The sequence below is a fragment of the Canis lupus genome, chromosome 9 (genome assembly GCF_011100685.1).
Source record: "Canis lupus familiaris isolate Mischka breed German Shepherd chromosome 9, alternate assembly UU_Cfam_GSD_1.0, whole genome shotgun sequence".
NCBI classification, from domain to species: domain Eukaryota; kingdom Metazoa; phylum Chordata; class Mammalia; order Carnivora; family Canidae; genus Canis; species Canis lupus.
Window position 1 is genome coordinate 58,386,341 of NC_049230.1, and position 18,313 is coordinate 58,404,653.

At 36.4% G+C, this 18,313-nt stretch overlaps 1 protein-coding gene, 1 long non-coding RNA gene and 2 other non-coding genes across 4 annotated transcripts in view; 1 reads left to right on the top strand and 3 right to left on the bottom strand.

Moving 5' to 3' along the window:
- NR6A1 (nuclear receptor subfamily 6 group A member 1) overlaps nucleotides 1-18,313 on the top strand; it is a 221,878-nt gene that overhangs the window by 72,965 nt on the left and 130,600 nt on the right. The gene's annotated exons all lie outside the window — the stretch shown is intronic.
- The window catches only part of LOC102152471, a 71,543-nt gene that overhangs the window by 32,144 nt on the left and 21,086 nt on the right, over nucleotides 1-18,313 (bottom strand). Inside the window, exon 2 of the long non-coding RNA XR_005365002.1 lies at nucleotides 4,218-4,318. This is a non-coding gene — a long non-coding RNA (uncharacterized LOC102152471). The remainder of the gene's footprint in view (nucleotides 1-4,217; nucleotides 4,319-18,313) is intronic.
- MIR181B-2 (microRNA mir-181b-2) lies at nucleotides 999-1,058 on the bottom strand. Its single transcript, NR_049379.1, has one exon. It is a non-coding gene; the product is annotated as a microRNA mir-181b-2 (primary transcript).
- On the bottom strand, nucleotides 2,232-2,291 carry MIR181A-2 (microRNA mir-181a-2). Its single transcript, NR_049378.1, has one exon. It is a non-coding gene; the product is annotated as a microRNA mir-181a-2 (primary transcript).

The following is an 18,313-nucleotide window of genomic DNA, read 5'->3' on the forward strand; positions in this document are numbered from 1 at the left end:
CTTGTTTGAGGGACATTGCAAAAGTTGGGATGAATGGGCCTCATAGTTTGAGTCAAAAGAGATTAAGCATATCTGAATAATAATAACCAGGGCATTCATACTAAGGCATAGTATATAGTCATTTAAAGAACCAGTACAAATATGACAAGATTGTTGCAGAAGGCTATTTATAATAGCTGTCTAGTATAGCTGAGTGAAAAAGATTGTACAGCAGTAAATATAAAATGAGCTCATGTTTGTTTAAGCCATCTCCCAAAAGCCCCAGAAAATTATAGATAGGTATCTATCAGTATGTGCATGGATAAGGCCTCTAAAGACTTAAAATGTCTAGTTTATGGTATTTATTATTTTAATGATAAATACTAGATAATATAAGTTTGATTATAACAGGTTCTTAAACTTATTTATTATATTTATAGGTGATTTCCATTAAGGAAATGGAAGATGATGAGGAAAGAGATGTTCAATTTTTACTTTATATATTTCAATGTTTGAATTTTAAATAGTATGTGATTTTTTTAGTTTAAAAAATTATGAAAATATTCGTTTTTTAATACTGTGTGATATCAAGCTATACAGTTTGTTCTACCTATAAAATATCATTTCTTTTGGGCAGCCCGGATGGCTCAGTGGTTTGGTGCTGCCTTCAGCCCAGGGTGTGATCCTGGAGATCCAGGCTCGAGTCCCACGTCAGGCACCCTGCATGGAGCCTGCTTTTCCCTCTGCCTGTGTCTCTGCCTCTCTCTCTCTGTGTGTATCTCTCATGAATAAATAGAATCTTTAATATATATATAATTTCTTTAACTCTAGAACATCTTCTAAAAATAAGAAAAAGAAAAGCACTAGGAATTTAGAGTGCTTATTTCATATTAAGAACAAAAGAGAGCAAGAGAGGCTTTAGCTGGTGTATTGGAGACAGCATCAGCTTCCACCCAGCACAGTAACTGATGCACTCAGGTGACTCAGCTTTTGCTTCCCTTAGGTTGTTTGGTCCGCAGTTTGCATTCATTGATCAGTGAGTTGATTCAGACTCAAACCCACCGACAGCAATGAATGTTGAGTGCAGCCATCAGTGTTTCCATCTTGGCCCTCCTGAATTCCTGGCTCTTCTTTCCACACGGGTTCTTTGAGGTCTGGGTCTGGTGTGTCTCTTGGTAACCAATGATTGAGGGTCCACATAATGATAGCTAACATTGATACTGGAGCTGTGAGAGAGTCTTTAAGACAAGAAACTATGGTTCAGAGAATGGAAGGAACTTGTGGAGAAGCTAATAGATAGCTTTGTGACCACACAGGCAGTTCTTGCATACCTGGTAGATGTAAACAAGAGTCAAGGGTCCTGACTCTTCCTCTCTGTTTTGGACTGAGAAATATGAGTGCTTTTCTAGGTAAATTAGCACAGGATATGTTTTGGGTTAAATAATAATAGTAGTTACGTATACTGAATATTTGCCGTGTGCTCAGAATGGTGCAGAGCACTTTATGTATTAATCTCATTGAATTTCAAAACTCCATGAGGTTAAGTGTTCTTATTATCTCCCATTTTATACATGAAAAAAATGGAAACTCAGGTACTTGCCTGTAGTCACATAGCTAGTTAGGGAGTTGAACCAAGATTCCTCCCAGATATCTGACTCCAGACCTGACTTTTTCTTGAATTTAACAAATATTTGAATAAGCATATGTGTGGATAGAAATAGACAATAGTTGCTTTCAAACAGCTCGTATTCTAATAGGGTTGTCAAAACTTAACCATATTAACTGTAATTGGAGGTAGACTGTGATAAGGGCTGTGCAAGATGTTAGTTATATGCTACTTTACTTATTAAATCCTTCTCTTGCCCTTAATTAAAGTTTTGAGGGGATGTGGGAGAAATGGGTGTAAAATACTTAATTGGATTTTGCTCAAGATCAATATATATTTTTAATCTTTCTCCTTGCTATATCCTGTTTCTCACCAGAGTGGCATATTTCTAGGAGACATTTTTAAGTACATTAAGTATTATAGTGGAGTTCTCCTTATCTTGTTAAAATGAAACGCTTATTTGTTAAGAACACAACAAAGAGGAAGGAACGATGGGCAATATAAATAGGGCGAGCTCTTACAAAATTCACTGGACCACCTTTGGGGGATAGGCAGCAGGACTGGTTCTGGTGATCCTGTGTGACATATGAAGGTACAGCCTGCTCCTTTGCTTCAGGAAATGTAGTGTTGTTTGTAAGGACCCCAAGGTACAGTCAACGGTCGGTGGTTTTTTCAAATCCCAAACTCACCGACAGCGTTGAATGTTCCTTGGAGTCCTCTGAAGGCTGGGTTCTGGCCGTGGCAGCCCTTCTTCAGCCTGTACCCATGTTCCAGGAGCCAATGAGCAGTGAAACCACTGCTTATAGAGGCACTCATACTCTTTTCCAGGTTTCAACTTGAGAGTATTTAGATTATGAAATCAATTTGTGTACAGCAGAGAGCTAATGAACTTAATGAACTTGCGAGACTGTAGTTATTTATACAAGCAGTCTCCAATGGATGGCTGAGAAAATGGCTTTGAGTGGTATTATTTTTTAATTCTGAAAATGTCAAGTGCCTCATTTTATAGTAGGTTCATTATTAAAGGACATGGATAAGAAAGAAATTAACACATATTGTGGACTCTATTATGTGCTGAGATTTGTGTATTTTTATCTCATGAAACTCAAAACAACCCATTTGTACTTCAGGAAAAAACTGAGTCTTAGATGAAGTGATTTGCGCAGTTACATAGCCAGGAGTCACAGTTATAAGCCAGAACTTGAATACTGGACTTTATGAATGTGCAGCTAACTGATCATATCACCTCTTCCTTGTTCACCACAAAACTTACTGTTCTATATCTGAGAGTAGCATCTTCAGTGAGAGCTATATTGAACGAGTAAACTCTTTCTCCTTGTTTGCCTGTATGAAGAGTAGGTGGGTCTGTAGGTGAAATATTTCATAAAGAAGATGAAAAAAATTGACCTTCGTAATTGGTAATCTCTCTGGCTGAGATCCTGGATCACTAAGTTACCACAGAGATTTAGTGGTAGTCTACAAGTTATTTTCCATATTGAAAAAACAAAAACAAAAACCCCATCACCTAGTAGAAAGCCTCTATTTCTCCTCTGTACGGTCACAGTAACTAAAATGTCAGGTGTCTTTGCCTTTGGTATAAAGAGTATTGGTACATTATAGACATGCCATGCAGGTTATTTTTTATTGGCTACTGAAGGTCCTTGATTAAAAATCTGGAAAATGAATTAATTATATGAGTAGAGATGGAGGGTTTCAGAACGTAGGATTTTATTATGGGAGGGATTGAGGAGTGAGTGCTCAGTTGAAGAAAGGCTTGCAGAACTCCTGGCTGAATTAAGGTTAATCTTTAATCAGGGATAGTTATTGTCATTTGCTTTGAGTTTAAATATTAAAGGTTGACTCTCTTCAAATTCATTTTCAAAGGAGCCAAATGGTACACATTTAAAAAAAAATCAGGCACTGAAAATTTGGTTTGAATGTAAACTGTTTACATTCTATGTCAATTTAATTATTTCACCCTCTGTCACAACACTCCAGTTAGCCAGCTTTATTGAGTTCTCAGTGTTATGACAGTGAATTGTATACAAACGACAACAAAAAATCAAACAACTGTTACTGTGTAGTAGTTTAAAAACTCTTTAATGTGTTTAATTTAAACAGTTTTCCCCTTGGTCTGATAGTATGAAGAGATGTTGGTACCTTATACCATTTGGATGGATGTTCAGACTTTAAAAAAATACTGACTTCTGCTCCAAGCCATTAGATGTTTACATAATACCATTGCTTAAATTCATTGCATTCTAAGAAGAATGCTTTTCATAGACTTGAAAAACTAGAGCAGAGTGAAAGGCAGGTTTCTAGAATGACAGGGGTATTTCCCACTGTGTTTGAGATCATTAATTTTCATGGTAGGGCAGGCCACCATCATCCTCATCCTTTAATTTGCTTTAAGTCCTTAATTTTAGTTTTTATCATCAGGCAAGTTTGAGGCATACACTGCATATTTTAAATGAATTTGCAGGGATAAAGTCTAAGGGCTAAAAAAAACATAAAGAGTTAAATTAACCAAGAGTTATAGGAACTACAAATTTAACTACAAATTTCATTCTTGATTTAGATTGGTTTTCAGTTTGTCAGAATTCACCATGCTATCCTTTACTGTTTCACTTACCTCTTTTCCTTTTCCAGAGATTCTACAAAATATTGAAACCCGCATTGCTCCATGTTGGAGAAGTAATTGTTTTCATAGTCCTCTTGAGGCCTCTTGATATACTTGAAAGAAACAAGAAGCATAGACTCAATAAAAGATTTTTTATTTTTTTTTATTTTTTTTTTATTTATGATAGTCACAGAGAGAGAGAGAGAGAGAGAGAGGCAGAGACACAGGCAGAGGGAGAAGCAGGCTCCACGCACTGGGAGCCCGATGTGGGATTCGATCCCGGGTCTCCAGGATCGCGCCCTGGGCCAAAGGCAGGCGCTAAACCGCTGCGCCACCCAGGGATCCCTCAATAAAAGATTATATTTGAGGGATTAGTAGCATGGGAGAGAAGAGGAAGTCACTATCTCTGGTGGCTGTCTGTTTAGACACTTCTCAAAGCTGTAGACCAAGATTTCACCATCCAGTTTTGTCATTGGTGTAATGTTGCTACTTTTGCAGCTTGTCACCATCATGTAGTCACGTCTTTCCCTATGCTCTAACCTATAATGTAATCAAACAGTGATAACTGGACAGTGATGATCACTGGAAAAGTAGTTATTAGGCCTCATCAAGTTCTGTACTCAATTGCAGATACCAACTATTAATTAAAAAATCTGTGCTTATACAATTAGAATTTCTAAAAGAAATTGCCAGATGAGAAGTTACACAAATATTTGAATGAATTTAACATACTTTGCAACACCCCTCCTCACTTCCCCAGCAACCATTTGGTTTGGATCTGATCCCAGCACTATGACTACTAATTCTAGCCTTAAGTTAGGCTGAGAGAATGTGTTGTTTCACGGCAGTGCTTACAAAGCCTGCTGGATCCAGAGTGTTTACTTGGATATTAGGGAGGAGGAAAAAAGTACACTAAAGATTGCAGTTGTATATGGAATTTTTGGTCATTCTTATGTTTAGGCTGCTTGAGGTTTTACCAGATAATTGAGAGGTAGAAAGAAATTTAAACTCTGCAGCTTGGAATGTTTTGCCTTTTTTTTCTTTAAGATTTTATTTCTTTATTTGAGAGAGTGAGTGTCAGGGAGAGAGAGCATGAGCAGGGGAGAAGGGCAGAGGGAGAAGAAGCAGAATCCCCGCTGAGCTGGGAGCCTGATGTAGGACTTCATCTCAGAACCCTGGGATCAGGACCTGAGCGGAAGACAGACACTTAATGGACTGAGCCACCCAGAACCCCAGCAGCATTTTACTTTTTGACATGGCAACTTTGTATCAGGTTATTTCAGATATTTTAGATGAGTGGGAAAGACAGGAGGAGGTGCCCAGGCTAACTCACTGAAATAGCAAATTGGCCTACTGCCAAAAGACAGTATTTTTTTTCAAATGGGACATTTCTTTTCAAAATCTATTAAAATATTCTTAAGGTAATATATGTCAAGTGTGACATATATTACCACCTGAATTTTCTATCCCCTAGTTACAATGACTTGATGTGTTAAGATTTTACTATTTTAGATTATTTTGCAAACCCACAGGAAGCAGAACTTAACATTTCCATGGTAAATTAATTCACAGGGTATCTGTAATCAATGAACAACTCTTCTAAGTAACTCTGTACCAAGGATTGTTGTTCAGCCAAGCTGAAGGAGTGAATATATTAAGTGAGTTGGGAATGTAAAGTTATAAAAGAAATAGGAATCAAAATCATGCAGTAGTTCATATTCATGGGCATTAAGCTGGAAAGAATCTTGGATTTTATTGTGGTATGTGAAAAGCGTTGGCAGAGATTTTAGAAGTCCTTGAGAGCCAAGAGGCATGTGTTTTGCAATAACCAGTTAATGAAATAAACTAGAACAGTAATCAAAGGACTCAATGTTTCCTTTTTTATAATGACGAAACCCTGATGAACTTTCAGTAATATAAGAATTTGTATTTCTTTCACTGTCCTGTTTGAGTTTATTGGGTCAAATTTAATCATATGATACTTTATATGCTTTAAAAACTTGATGTCTGTTCTTATAAAGTATATTGTTTCAGGTAGATTATAATGTTAAGACATTGTAAGTTATAGGTAATTAGACATTCATTCTATAACTTTTTATTTTGAACTTTCAGGAAAAAATGCTTTTTATTATGTATATGTATGTATGTTTGCTTGTACGTAGGTATATAGGCTCCGCACCCAGCATAGAGCCCAATGCGAGGGTTGAACTCACAACCCTGAGATTAAGACTTGTGCTGATAACAAGTCCAGATGCTTAACCCACTGAGCCATTCAGGAGCCCCTAGGGAAAATGCTTTTTAAATGTTGGTTTCCTTGGCTATTTCCAGCAAATAGTTGAATCTTTGCAAAATATGATGTCCTAAAAGTTTTATTTTTGGATGTATATTTTCTAGAAAAGCTATGTTTAGATCTACCTCATACTTTCATAAATGAAATAGGTTGGGTAAGCTATTAATACATGACATTACTCGTTTTAGAGTTATTTTTCCATTGCTAACCTGAAATTGGACAATCCTGATGTTTGGTTAGGAATGCTAATCATGGATAGGGGAAAATTCCTGAGATGAAAGAGTAGAAAATAAGTTTCAATCTATAGTTTTATAACTTTAAAAGCTATCAGGAGTCTTAGAGGTCATTTAGTAGTGATTTCCAAGTCTGACTTTGCATCAGAATTAAAAGTGTGATGATGGGAAAAGTGGATTGCTAATAATGCAGATTTCTAGACTTTGCCCTAAGCTAAATAAATCAGATCCTCTGGGAATGGATTTTATAGTTTTCAGAAGCCCCCAGGGGATTGTGATTTGCCATTTCATGGACATTTGGGAATCTCTGATTTAGATTTCTCTTTAACAGATGAGGAAATGAATTTATTATTATTATTTTTTAAAGATTTTGTTTATTTGAGAGATAACAAGCAAGAGAGAGCATTAGGGGGAAGGGCAGAGGAAGAGGGAGAAGCAGACACCCTGCTGAGCAGCGAGCCCAAGGTGGGGCTCCTCCATCCCTGGACCCTGGAATCATGACCTGAGCCAAAGGCAGACACTTAACTGACTGAGCCACCCAGACGCCCTGAAGAAATGGATTTAGAATGGAAATGAAGACCTGGCAGTCATACAGTGGGTCAGAATCAAAATCCTTGATTCTGTGTGTGTGTTGGGGCGGGGGTGGTGGTGATGGTGCATGCACGGGCATGGCTGTTTACTTATACAATACTGCCTCTCCAAATGAAAAGGCTTGCTTTTTGCAGAATTTTCCTGCTATCCTATTGGCCATCTGAAAAGTACTTGAAGTCTACCTGCCTGGCAGGTCAAACATCTTAGCCTTAGGGATGCACCCAGAACTATTGCAAATGGACCATTGACTTGAATTTAGCATCCTGGCCTGAAGTATTTGACTAAGTAAGTGATGCTGAGTGGTGTTGGCATAAAAACTGTCCGTGGTATGAAATGAGGAATAGCTGTAAGTGATCAAAAGTCTGTGAAGGCTCTTCAGGCTCTGACATTTATCAGGTGCTGCTACACTTTAACACTGTTCTCTAATCAAAGGTGACTACCACTAGATGGAAGAGGCTTACAGAACCTTTGGCTGCTCTCAGGGGAAGAATTTATTTTAATTGCCAGTGAGAAGGTAGGAATGATTTCAGTAAAGATCAAGAACCTCCAAATCCACTTCAGCTTGGGCTCCTGGCCAAGTGTCCATCCTCTGGAGGGAGTTGGTGTCAGCTGCTGTCTTATGACTTGAGGTTTTTCAAAAAAGCCAAAGGCATTACAGAAGCCTTTCCTGAGTTGGCAGGCAGCAAGGGCACCAGGAATCAAGGCCTGACACATGTCATCAGCCTGGAAAAAGTGGAGTTTGGACACTAATGATGGCTCTTGTCAAGGCTTAGTGTGATAAAGCCAGGAGGACTCAGCTTGGGGGTTTGTTTGCATAGAAGAGAAGTTATAGCTTCTCACCTGCCAAGAGTTTTCACTGCCCCAGCTGTATGTCAGTGACAAATCCTTCACCCTTGACTCCTGTCACTTCTTTTTAATTGTTGATGGTAGAGATGCTGGATGGGTAAGGAAGAGAAGGAGTCTGGTTATATCTAGCACATTTCCTTATTTGCTTGTCTTCTTGCTATTCTCTGTGTAGAACTAAATTTATGTGGCCATACTCCAGGCTAGTGTTTTGTTCTCTTTATATCTGACGGTGTACTGGGCCAGAGTCTCAGGTCCTTTATTTCTATAAATGCCATTGCTGATGACCATACAAATGTTTTGATTGGCTGTTATGAGAAAGCTTTTTTGCTGATATAGCTCTTTGTTAGAAGTGTTAATTTTCAAATCCCAGCCTTGCCATGTAATAGCTGTGTGATTTTTGGCAAGTAGTTTAACCTCTGTTTCTCATCTGCAAAATGGAGGTAAGTAATTAATTGTACTTATACCACTGGGTTGTTGTGGGAACTAATTGAAAGCAGGAGTATAAAAATACGTGACACGTAACATTTCAAATTTCAGTTATTATTGTAATTATTTGGTTGAATTTCCTGCCTACTGGGAAGAATGCAATAAGAGTTCTCTAACCCATTGTCTTAGTGACTAAAGGAATCTTGATGCAGAGTAAAGGTAAAATTAAAATCAGGAGAATCCAGGGCAGCCTGGATGGCTCAGCAGTTTAGCGCCACCTTCGGCCTAGGGTGTGATCCTGGAGACCCAGGATCGAGTCCCACATCAGGCTCCCTGCATGGAGCCTGCTTCTCCCTCTGCCTGTGTTTCTGCCTCTCTCTGTCTCTGTGTCTCTCATAAATAAATAAATCAGGAGATCCAGATTCAAGTCTTGACTCTGCTATATATTACTTCAATTTCCATACTTTATCATAAAAAATTTATACCAACTAAAGCAAACAATCGGGCAGCCCCGGTGGCACAGCGGTTTGGCGCTGCCTGCAGCCTGAGGTGTGATTCTGGAGACCCGGGATTGAGTCCCACATCGGGCTCACTGCATAGAGTCTGCTTCTCCCTCTGTCTGTGTCTCTGCCCCTCTCTCTATGAATAAATAAATAAAATATTTAAAAAAATAAATAAAACAATCAGGATCTTTGAGATCTTGTGTCACACACAAAAAACTGACATTCATAAAAATTATTGTGGTTCCCAAGAGCTTTTGCTTATAAGGGATATACCTATCACCTTTCACTGTATTAGAAATTAAGTTGAGGGACGCCTGGGTAGCTCAGCAGTTGAGCATCTGCCTTTGACTCAGGGCGTGATCCTGGAGTCCTGGGATCGAGTCCCACATCGGGCTCCCTGCATGGAACCTGTCTCTCCCTCTGCCTATGTCTATGCCTCTCTCTCTGTGTGTGTCATGAATAGATAAATAAAAATCTTAAAAATTAAGTTGAGAAAGTTAAAAATATTTATTAATTCATTTAAAGTAAAAATAATAAACCTATTATATAGCAACATTAATAACATCTTAAAATAAAAATAACTAAAAATATCTATAGCTTCCTAAAAAAAACCCACTTTACTGAGAAACGTGACATTATTTTTGTAAGTCTCTTTAATATCTAGTTTTACAAAGGACAACTGAATTTTCATATCTGCGTATATCTGTATCTGCATTCTATCCGTTTCAATATATTGTTTTGGCTCAAATATATGAAGAAAATCTGGCCTCTATACATATATATGGGAAAAGGAGAATTTTTATAGTTTGGATAATTGTGTATTTTCTTCTTGATGTTACATCAGATCTCAATAGTTGGTAATTTCTTAAAGGTTATTTGCACTGCGGAATGTGAAACCATATCAATGAGCTTTCATACTCTATTCCATTAAAATCTCCTAATCTGTCTTATACTTTGCTTAAGTCTTTTACCCATGAATGATTTTGTAACCTCATGCTTTGGTCATTTGGAAAATACTGGTTTAACAAGTTACCGAGATTTTCTAAATATGGACACATTTCATCATATAAAATCCAGTAAATCAATTTTCTTAATATTACCACTAATCTCGGAAATACCTTCTGAGTAGCTGTGAGGCTCACAGTGGCAAATACAAATTTTCCAAAATTTTAATTTTTGTTTAAAGGCTTAAATTTTATCCCTGGCAACAAATACTGCCAGTTGTTTTTCTCAAAATGACATGCTTGCTTTGTTCATTTTCAAGATAATAATTATCAAACATCCAAGTCTGAATCACCATAATTTTCTGTTGCTTTTTTCAAGTAAAATGGTGGCCCATGAAAAAATTTGCTAGTTGATGTCACAACTCAAACAGTAATTTCAAGTGCATTTCCTCCAAACAGAGTATGGAGTGATTTAAGTGTATTTTCCATTTTGTCACACAAAATATTAAAAAGTTGCAGAGTCAAGCATTGAGATTTAAAATCAGTAAATCTTATTGCTTCATCAAGGACATTCTTAAGTTAAAATGGCTTTTTTTTGGTAGTGTGTGGTGGTGGTGACTACAATAATGACTGTCAATACATTTTGATTAGTGCTAAAGCCAGCAGTTTAACCCAACTTTCGCTTTGCACCATCATTGTAAATGTCAACGTAGTGAAAACGGCAAATTATGTCCTTTTATAATTAGTACAAAAATAGTTTTGACCTTGCGGGCTCTCTAAAGGGTTTTGAAGACATCTGTAGATTACACTCTGAGAATCACGGCTATGGAGTCCAATTAAGAAACTCTAGATGGAGGGACGCATGGGTGGCTCAGCAGTTGAGCGTCTGCCTTTGGCTCAGGGCGTGATCTCGGAGTTCGGGGATTAAGTCCCACATCAGGCTTCCGGCATGGAGCCTGCTTCTCCCACTGCCTGTGTCTCTGCCTCTCTCTCTTTCTCTCTCTCTGTCTCTCATGAATAAAAAAAAAAAAAAAAAAAAAAAAAAAAACTCTAGATGGAGCGCCTGGGTGACTCGGTCAGTTAAGTGACTGACTGGATTTTGGCTCAGGTCATGATCTGAGGGTTGTGAGATCAAGCCCTAAGTTGGGCTCTGTGTTGGACATGGAGCCTGCTTAAGATTCTCTCTCCCTCCACCCCTTTCTCCACCCTCCCCCACCCCCCACGGTGTCTGTCTTCCATCTCCCTTCTCTAAAAACCCAAAAACAAAAACTTTAGGCAAATGGTTGAAACTTCCCTAATCCCTTCAGGGTTAAGACTGTGGTGGGCTATAGGAAAGATGTTCCCTGGGATCTAGTTTTGGTTTAGCATAGTATTAAGAGGCTGTTTGCATATACTGGAAGCTCAGTGAAAGTTGCTCAGTCAATGCAGATTGCCTAAATATTGCATTTAGGAACTTTTTTCTTCTATATCTTATGAATCAGTTTTTTATGTTCTCATTGTAAATACCACACATTTTCCAAGTCTTACTGATTCCTCTGTTAAGGATTCTACAGTATTATTGCTATGTATGTTTTATTCTCCTTGTGGGGGGATAAGAAGTAAATCACATGGCATTTGTTCTTTTTTATGATCTTTGGAAAATAAAAGCAGTTAAACTTTAAAATAAAATAAAAGTTAAAATAAAAGCATACCACGGTGTGTAGACACAGAGGCACTATTTAAAGTTAAACTTTAAAATAAAATAAAAGTTAAAATAAAAGCATACCACGGTGTGTAGACACAGAGGCACTATTAGTCTGACATAGGATTAAGCTTTTATTTTTTATTTTTATTTTTTTAAGATTTTATTCATAGAGACGCAGAAAGAGAATGAGAGGCAGAGACACAGGCAGAGGGAGAAGCAGGCTCCATGCAGGGAGCCCGAAGTGGGACTCGATCCAGGGTCTCCAGGATCACGCCCTGGGCTGCAGGTGGCGCTGAACCGCTGTGCCACCGGGGTGCCGGATTAAGCTTTTAGTAAGCATTTGTAATAACTACCTTCTCTTGAGCATCCTTTCAGTGTAGGCACTGTGACTTGTATATGTAAACACACATATTTATATATAAATCTATGTATATTTGGGCAGCCCTGGTGGCGCAACAGTTTGGTGCTGCCTGCAGCCCTGGGTTTGATCCTGGGGACCCTGGATTGAGTCCCACGTCAGGCTCCCTGCATGGAGCCTGCTTCTCCCTCTGCCTGTGCCTCTGCCCCTCTCTCTCTCTGTGTGTCTCTATGAATAAATAAATAAAATCTTTAAATAAAATAAATCTATGTATATTTAATATATGTATAAATCATGTGAATATATATTATATATACTTAAGTGTATATATTTATATGTAAGTAGATTAAAATATTTATTTGCATATAGATATGTATATATATAGATAGTATATATAAGTTTTACATAAATACATAAATCATCCACATTTAATTTTCTCAGAAGTCTGCCAGGTATTTGGTATAATCCTCACTTTCTGTATGACGAATGAGACTCTAATAGGAGTATGATTTGCTCAGAGGAGTGAAAACAACATGGGCTAGATTGAGTAGAATTAATTATTTTCCCAATGCCAGATTCTTTGTAACGCCTTCCCAGATTTCTCCCCTACATCTATTCCTTCGTCCTTGGTTCTATAGCATGTCTCATGATGTACCTTATTTTAGAATTGTGTGCAAAGCTTTTCTACTTTAATATAAACTCAGTGAAAATAGCCATTTTGTTTAGATATACAATATATCAGGCACTTGATAAGTGTTTATATTAAACTGTAAGTGCATATCCCTTGCTTTTTCATTGTATACCTGAAGAGTACATAAATGACATAATTTAAGTATACTGATTTTTATTTTTTTATTTTTATTTTTTTTAAGTATACTGATTTTTAAATCCATGCAGGATTTCCTTTTGAGATGTGAATAACCCTGTAATCTATCTATTCTAAAAGTTTCATTGTGTATCTATTTTGAGGGGGTGTGTGTCAAATGTTTCCAACTCCTAAGTTAGAAAAATCAATGAAAAATGTGAACATTTGTTCATATTATTGTTGATTAAGTAGTACCCTTTTTGACTCCTTAGAGATGACTCTACAAGAGGATGGGGGGGAGGTGCTTACTTGAGTTGATATATTTATTTTTTAGATCAAAGCACATGGAAGAAAGTTATAAAAGTCTAGCTCACTCCTTTTTTTAAAGATAGGAGTCAGTTTGCAGCTTAAAAAAATCAATTTGGAAATCAAAGCATCCTCTATAAGCTGTCAGTTGCTGTAAAATCAGTAACTGGCAGGTGATTATTTCTGTCTTCAAAATAAACAGTGATCAGAAGCAGTTATAATAATTGCTCTATTTTTGTATAGTCTCTATAAAAAGATTATTTGAAGAGTAACATCTGTATAAAGGACTAACCATAAATGCTTAGCTAGCATCCTGAGTGGAAACTTGAGATTTAGGTGTAGGAAGGAGAGTGGTGGTCATTTCTTGGTAAGCCCACATGAATTTGGGTACTTTTGCTTCCTGATAATGCCCTCAGCATATCTTTTGTTTCTAGGAAGTTCTTTAAGGCTAGAGCTCTTCCCTTTGGGGCTTTCTTACCACCTTCTCAAAGTTTTGTTTCTGCAGTGGTGTCTTAACTAGGTTATATGAAAGCAGACTCATGAAAGGAATTTATCCCAAAGCTTACTTCTTAACTCTTTCAGAGATAATTTGGTTCACAAATGAATTTGTGAAAGTTTTGTTTTGGCTGTTAGTAATAGAATCTTTATTTGTGCTGCTTCAGGATATGGAGGTGAGGAGAGGGCATTCTGTCAGATCACAGCTTAGTCCATGTAGGTCTGAAGGGATAAGAACTGCTGAGGAGGTGAGAAAAGTAACACCCTTTCTTTGTGTTATCTTAATTAATGCTCCCAACAATCCTTCTGATAAGATAGTTGTTATTGCATTTGTCACTATACATAGATATTCTATTCCACTCCACTCCACTGTTTTCCATGTACAAAAATAATTTATAGTCCTATGTTGTCCAGTCACATGAACATGTTAATTGAACAGTGGTATATATTGTTGAATATATCAGATCAACTAGGTTGTGTTGTTTGATTCAAATACTAAATTCTACAGTTAACGTTACTCCATGAAAAAGCTGCTGATTAGGACACTTTTCAAATTCATGTATGTATACTGGGGCTAAGACTGTAGGATTGTGGCTCATTTAGGGGAACTGTCAGCTTTCAGGCATGAGAGTGTGGCCTTAAAATGGTTGTAAACTCTAAAGAAAATGTCTTTGGAGTGGGATTTATTCAGACACTGACAAGCAATAAAAATTAACATATTAAGGGTTTATTTTAGATTTTCAGTTGAATATTATCTTAAATATGGTTTAGACGCGTATACTGATTACAATATTTATTGTTTACAAAAAATTAGTGCTTTTTTTTTTTTTTTTAGTTTAAATCAAAGTGAAGTCTACTTTTCCCATTGGTCTCTTCTGTGCTACCATTCTCCGCTTTCCTGCTCCTTTAAGAACGTTGGGAGGGCTTATTTGTAGTCTAAATATGTGGACTTTTTTTTTTACTGTGTTTTTTAGGTGTTTTGCTTATTTTTACTATTACTACTGGTATTAAGAGTCTTATATAAACTGCTTTTTAATGGGGTGTGTAATTGAAATAGACGCTGGCAATTTATTCAGGAAAACAGAAAAGTAAAGGCTATATCTGATTATTAGTGGTAAAGGAAAACCTAACAAAATAATGCTATGTGAGTTCAGAATAATAGACACTTTCAGGGGAGAAAGGTCACATGAAGGAATCTTGTGAGCTGCTATAAATATTCTCTAATTTGTTTTGAGTGCTGGGTATGTGTTATGCATATATATGTAAAAATTCATCAGACTTAAACTTGATTGTTTACCTTACCATATATATATGAATTATACCTCAAAAAATAAAATAGTTGTCATCATATCTGAAGTATATGTGGCAAAATCTTGATTATGACTATGAGTGAGGATTCATTTTACTATTATTAGTTTTAATGAAAACAGTGATAAAAATGAAAGAAAATCCTGTCATTATAAACATGTCAAATTATACCTCACTTATGAGTGTTAAAGGTTTTTTTTCTCTTTTCTTCTTTAACCTGTTATTTTAAAGGTGTGGGATTTTGTCCTTGGATGTTACTGGAGAAGTTTAGAGAATGAAGTCTTGTTTTTCTGATATCACTTGTTTAAAGAGGACAAACCCAATCTTGATCTTGAAATCAACTTATATATAATGTTTTTCCATTCTTGAATTTTACTAGAGAAGAGCTAGACCACTTAGCTCTTTTACGTGTATGGTAGTTCTAATTAAATACCAATTTAATTTATTTTTATTTATTTATTATTATTATTTTAAAAAGATTTTATTTATTTATTCATGAGAGAGACACAGAGGCAGAGGGAGAAGCCGGCTCCATGCAGGGAGCCCAATGTGAGACTTGATCCTAGGACTCCGGGATCACACCCTGAGCCAAAGGCAGACACCCACTGAGCCACCCAGGCATCCCTAAACACCAATTTTATTTTATTTTTAAACTTTTTTTTTTAAAGATTTTATTTGCTTATTCATGAGAGACATAGAGAGAGAGGCAGAAACACAGGCAGAGGGAGAAGTAGGCTCCATGCAGGGAGCCCGACGCGGGACTCAATCCCAGGTCCCCAGGATCAGGCCCTGGACTGAAGGCGGTGCTAAACTGCTGAGCCACCCGGGCTGCCCCCTAACCACTTTTATTTTATTTTATTTTATTTTATTTTATTTTATTTTATTTTATTTTATTTTATTTTATTTTATTTATTTTATTTTTTAATTTATTTATTTTATTATTTTATTTTATTTTAATTTTATTTTTTATTTTATTTATTTTAATTTTATTATTTTATTTTATTTTATTTATTTTATTTTATTATTTTATTTTATTTATTATTTTATTTATTTTATTATTTTATTTTATTATTTTATTTTATTTTTTATTTTATTTAATTTTATTTATTTAATTTTATTTATTTAATTTTATTTATTTTATTTTAATTTAATTTTATTTTATTTTTTCAATTTCTTTTTTCTTTTTTTTTAAATTTTATTTATTTATTCATGAGATACACACACACAGAGAGAGAGAGAGAGAAAGAGAGAAGCAGTCATAGACACAGGCAGAGGGAGAAGCAGGCTCCATTCCATGCAGGGAGCCTGATGTGGGACTCGATCCCAGGTCTCCAGGACCACACTCGGGACTGAAGGTGGCGCTAAGCCACTGAGCCACCCGGGCTGCCCTAAACACCAATTTTAAAGGTTCTGTCTTTCATAAGCCTACCTAATACTTACTGAGTATTACTTGATATTGTGAGAACTATCTTGTAGAGTAATATTATTTCATTTTGCATTTGAGGACCCAAAGAATCTGAGGTCAAGTAACTTATACAAGTTCTCATGGATGAAGTTAAGGAGGGCTTCCCATTCTTGGCCTGCAAAAGATACCTAAGCTGCCAATTGCAGTATAAGTATGAAGATAATTATCATTCTTTATAACTGACTCTATTGCCACAAATAGATCATTCTATTTTAAGAGACATTCATGTACTGTTTTAGAAGTCTTTTTAGAGCTTGTATTGAATGGTCTTTAAAATCTCAGAATTATTTCCAACACTTTATTAATAACTTAGGAATATAATATGGCTTTGTCCTTTAAAACAAAATCTGGAGTAAATATTTTCATTTTCTTGTTGTATGAAAAAAGGCTATTTGTACGTCATCTTTTTTAAAAAGGCAAGAAATTCTCTCTCCAAACCACATTAGAACCCTTGCCAACTTGGTACAGGGCCCTTACCAGAGTAATGATGTAAGAATTTGAAAGAGTACATAGTGCAGCTGCCAAAACTCACACTGTTTAGTATCAACACCGTCTGTCTGCAAGAGTCCGCAGCTCAGTATTTTTTTCTGTATGCACCAAAGTATTATCACATATATTTATCTCTTTGGGGTGGGGAAATAAAGAGTTATTGTTTGATAAACTTAGTGGTTTTGAGGTAATGATGCTCTTTTGCCTCTCATGTACTTCATGAGAGGTACTTAATGAGGGAGTGCATCTGTACCCCTCAGACTAATTCCCAAGTATTTATTCTCTTGGGTAGATTCTTCCAAAATGTGACACAGAGGGGCAATACACATCTTGCCTAGTTTATATTTTGCAAGGAAACCCTTCCTTTGCATGATTCTCTATTTAGGAAGACCCATGTGCTACATTCCATCCATTTGCCAAGTCTTGGACTCTTATCTAAAAATACAGTATTTGAGTATGCAATTGCACATGCACATAGTGGCAGCACATACTTTTTCCTGGCATCTCCTAGAGAAAGCTCAAAGCCAGAGGAGCAAATCCAGATGTTCTTCTGTCTGGCATCCTCAGTTCTGAATTTTAGATGGCAAGTCTTCATTTGGAAGTGTACCAAGCTTACTCAGCACTTGCTTTTGCTAACCATCACATTTTTATGACCAAAGATTCTGGAGTTTGCCTCCTTTGCTGAGCAGAAAGAATACCATATCAAAGCTGCCTATGAAGTGACTGCCCGTCATTTGAGAGAAATATTTGTTGCTTCAGCAGGCACGCAGAAGAGGCTAGCCTTGCTATGGGAATAATTCTGAGATGAGAGCAGGTGCAACTGCAGCTGCAGCTTCTTAACCAAATCTGGCCTCATTTAATTTTTAAATAGTCTCAAACATTTGGCATCAACATAAGTGAACCATTATGAGCTCTCTGGCACCTAACATAGTACCTTGCGCAAGAGGGGAGGTGCTCACTGACTATATCTAATAACCATTTATTGGACACCTTTCATGTGTACCAGGTTATGTACTAAAGGCTGGTGATGAATAAGATCTTTTTTCAAAACACCTGTAGCCTTGTAGGCATAGACTCTTAAGTCGATAAATTACAGTTCATCAATTTTATTTGTTGTTGATGCCGTTTAGTATTTTCTTTCTTTCTTTCTTTCTTTCTTTCTTTCTTTCTTTCTTTCTTTCTTTCTTTCTTTCTTTCTTTCTTTCTTTCTTTCTCTTCTTTTCTTTTCTTTTCTTTCTATTTATTTATTTTATTTTGTTCACTTCGTAAGTTAGCTACAGATACCAATCCATAGGATTGACTTCATGACCTTCTAAGAATAAGTATAGAATTTCCCTTCTTTTTTTTTAAAAAAATTTTTTATTT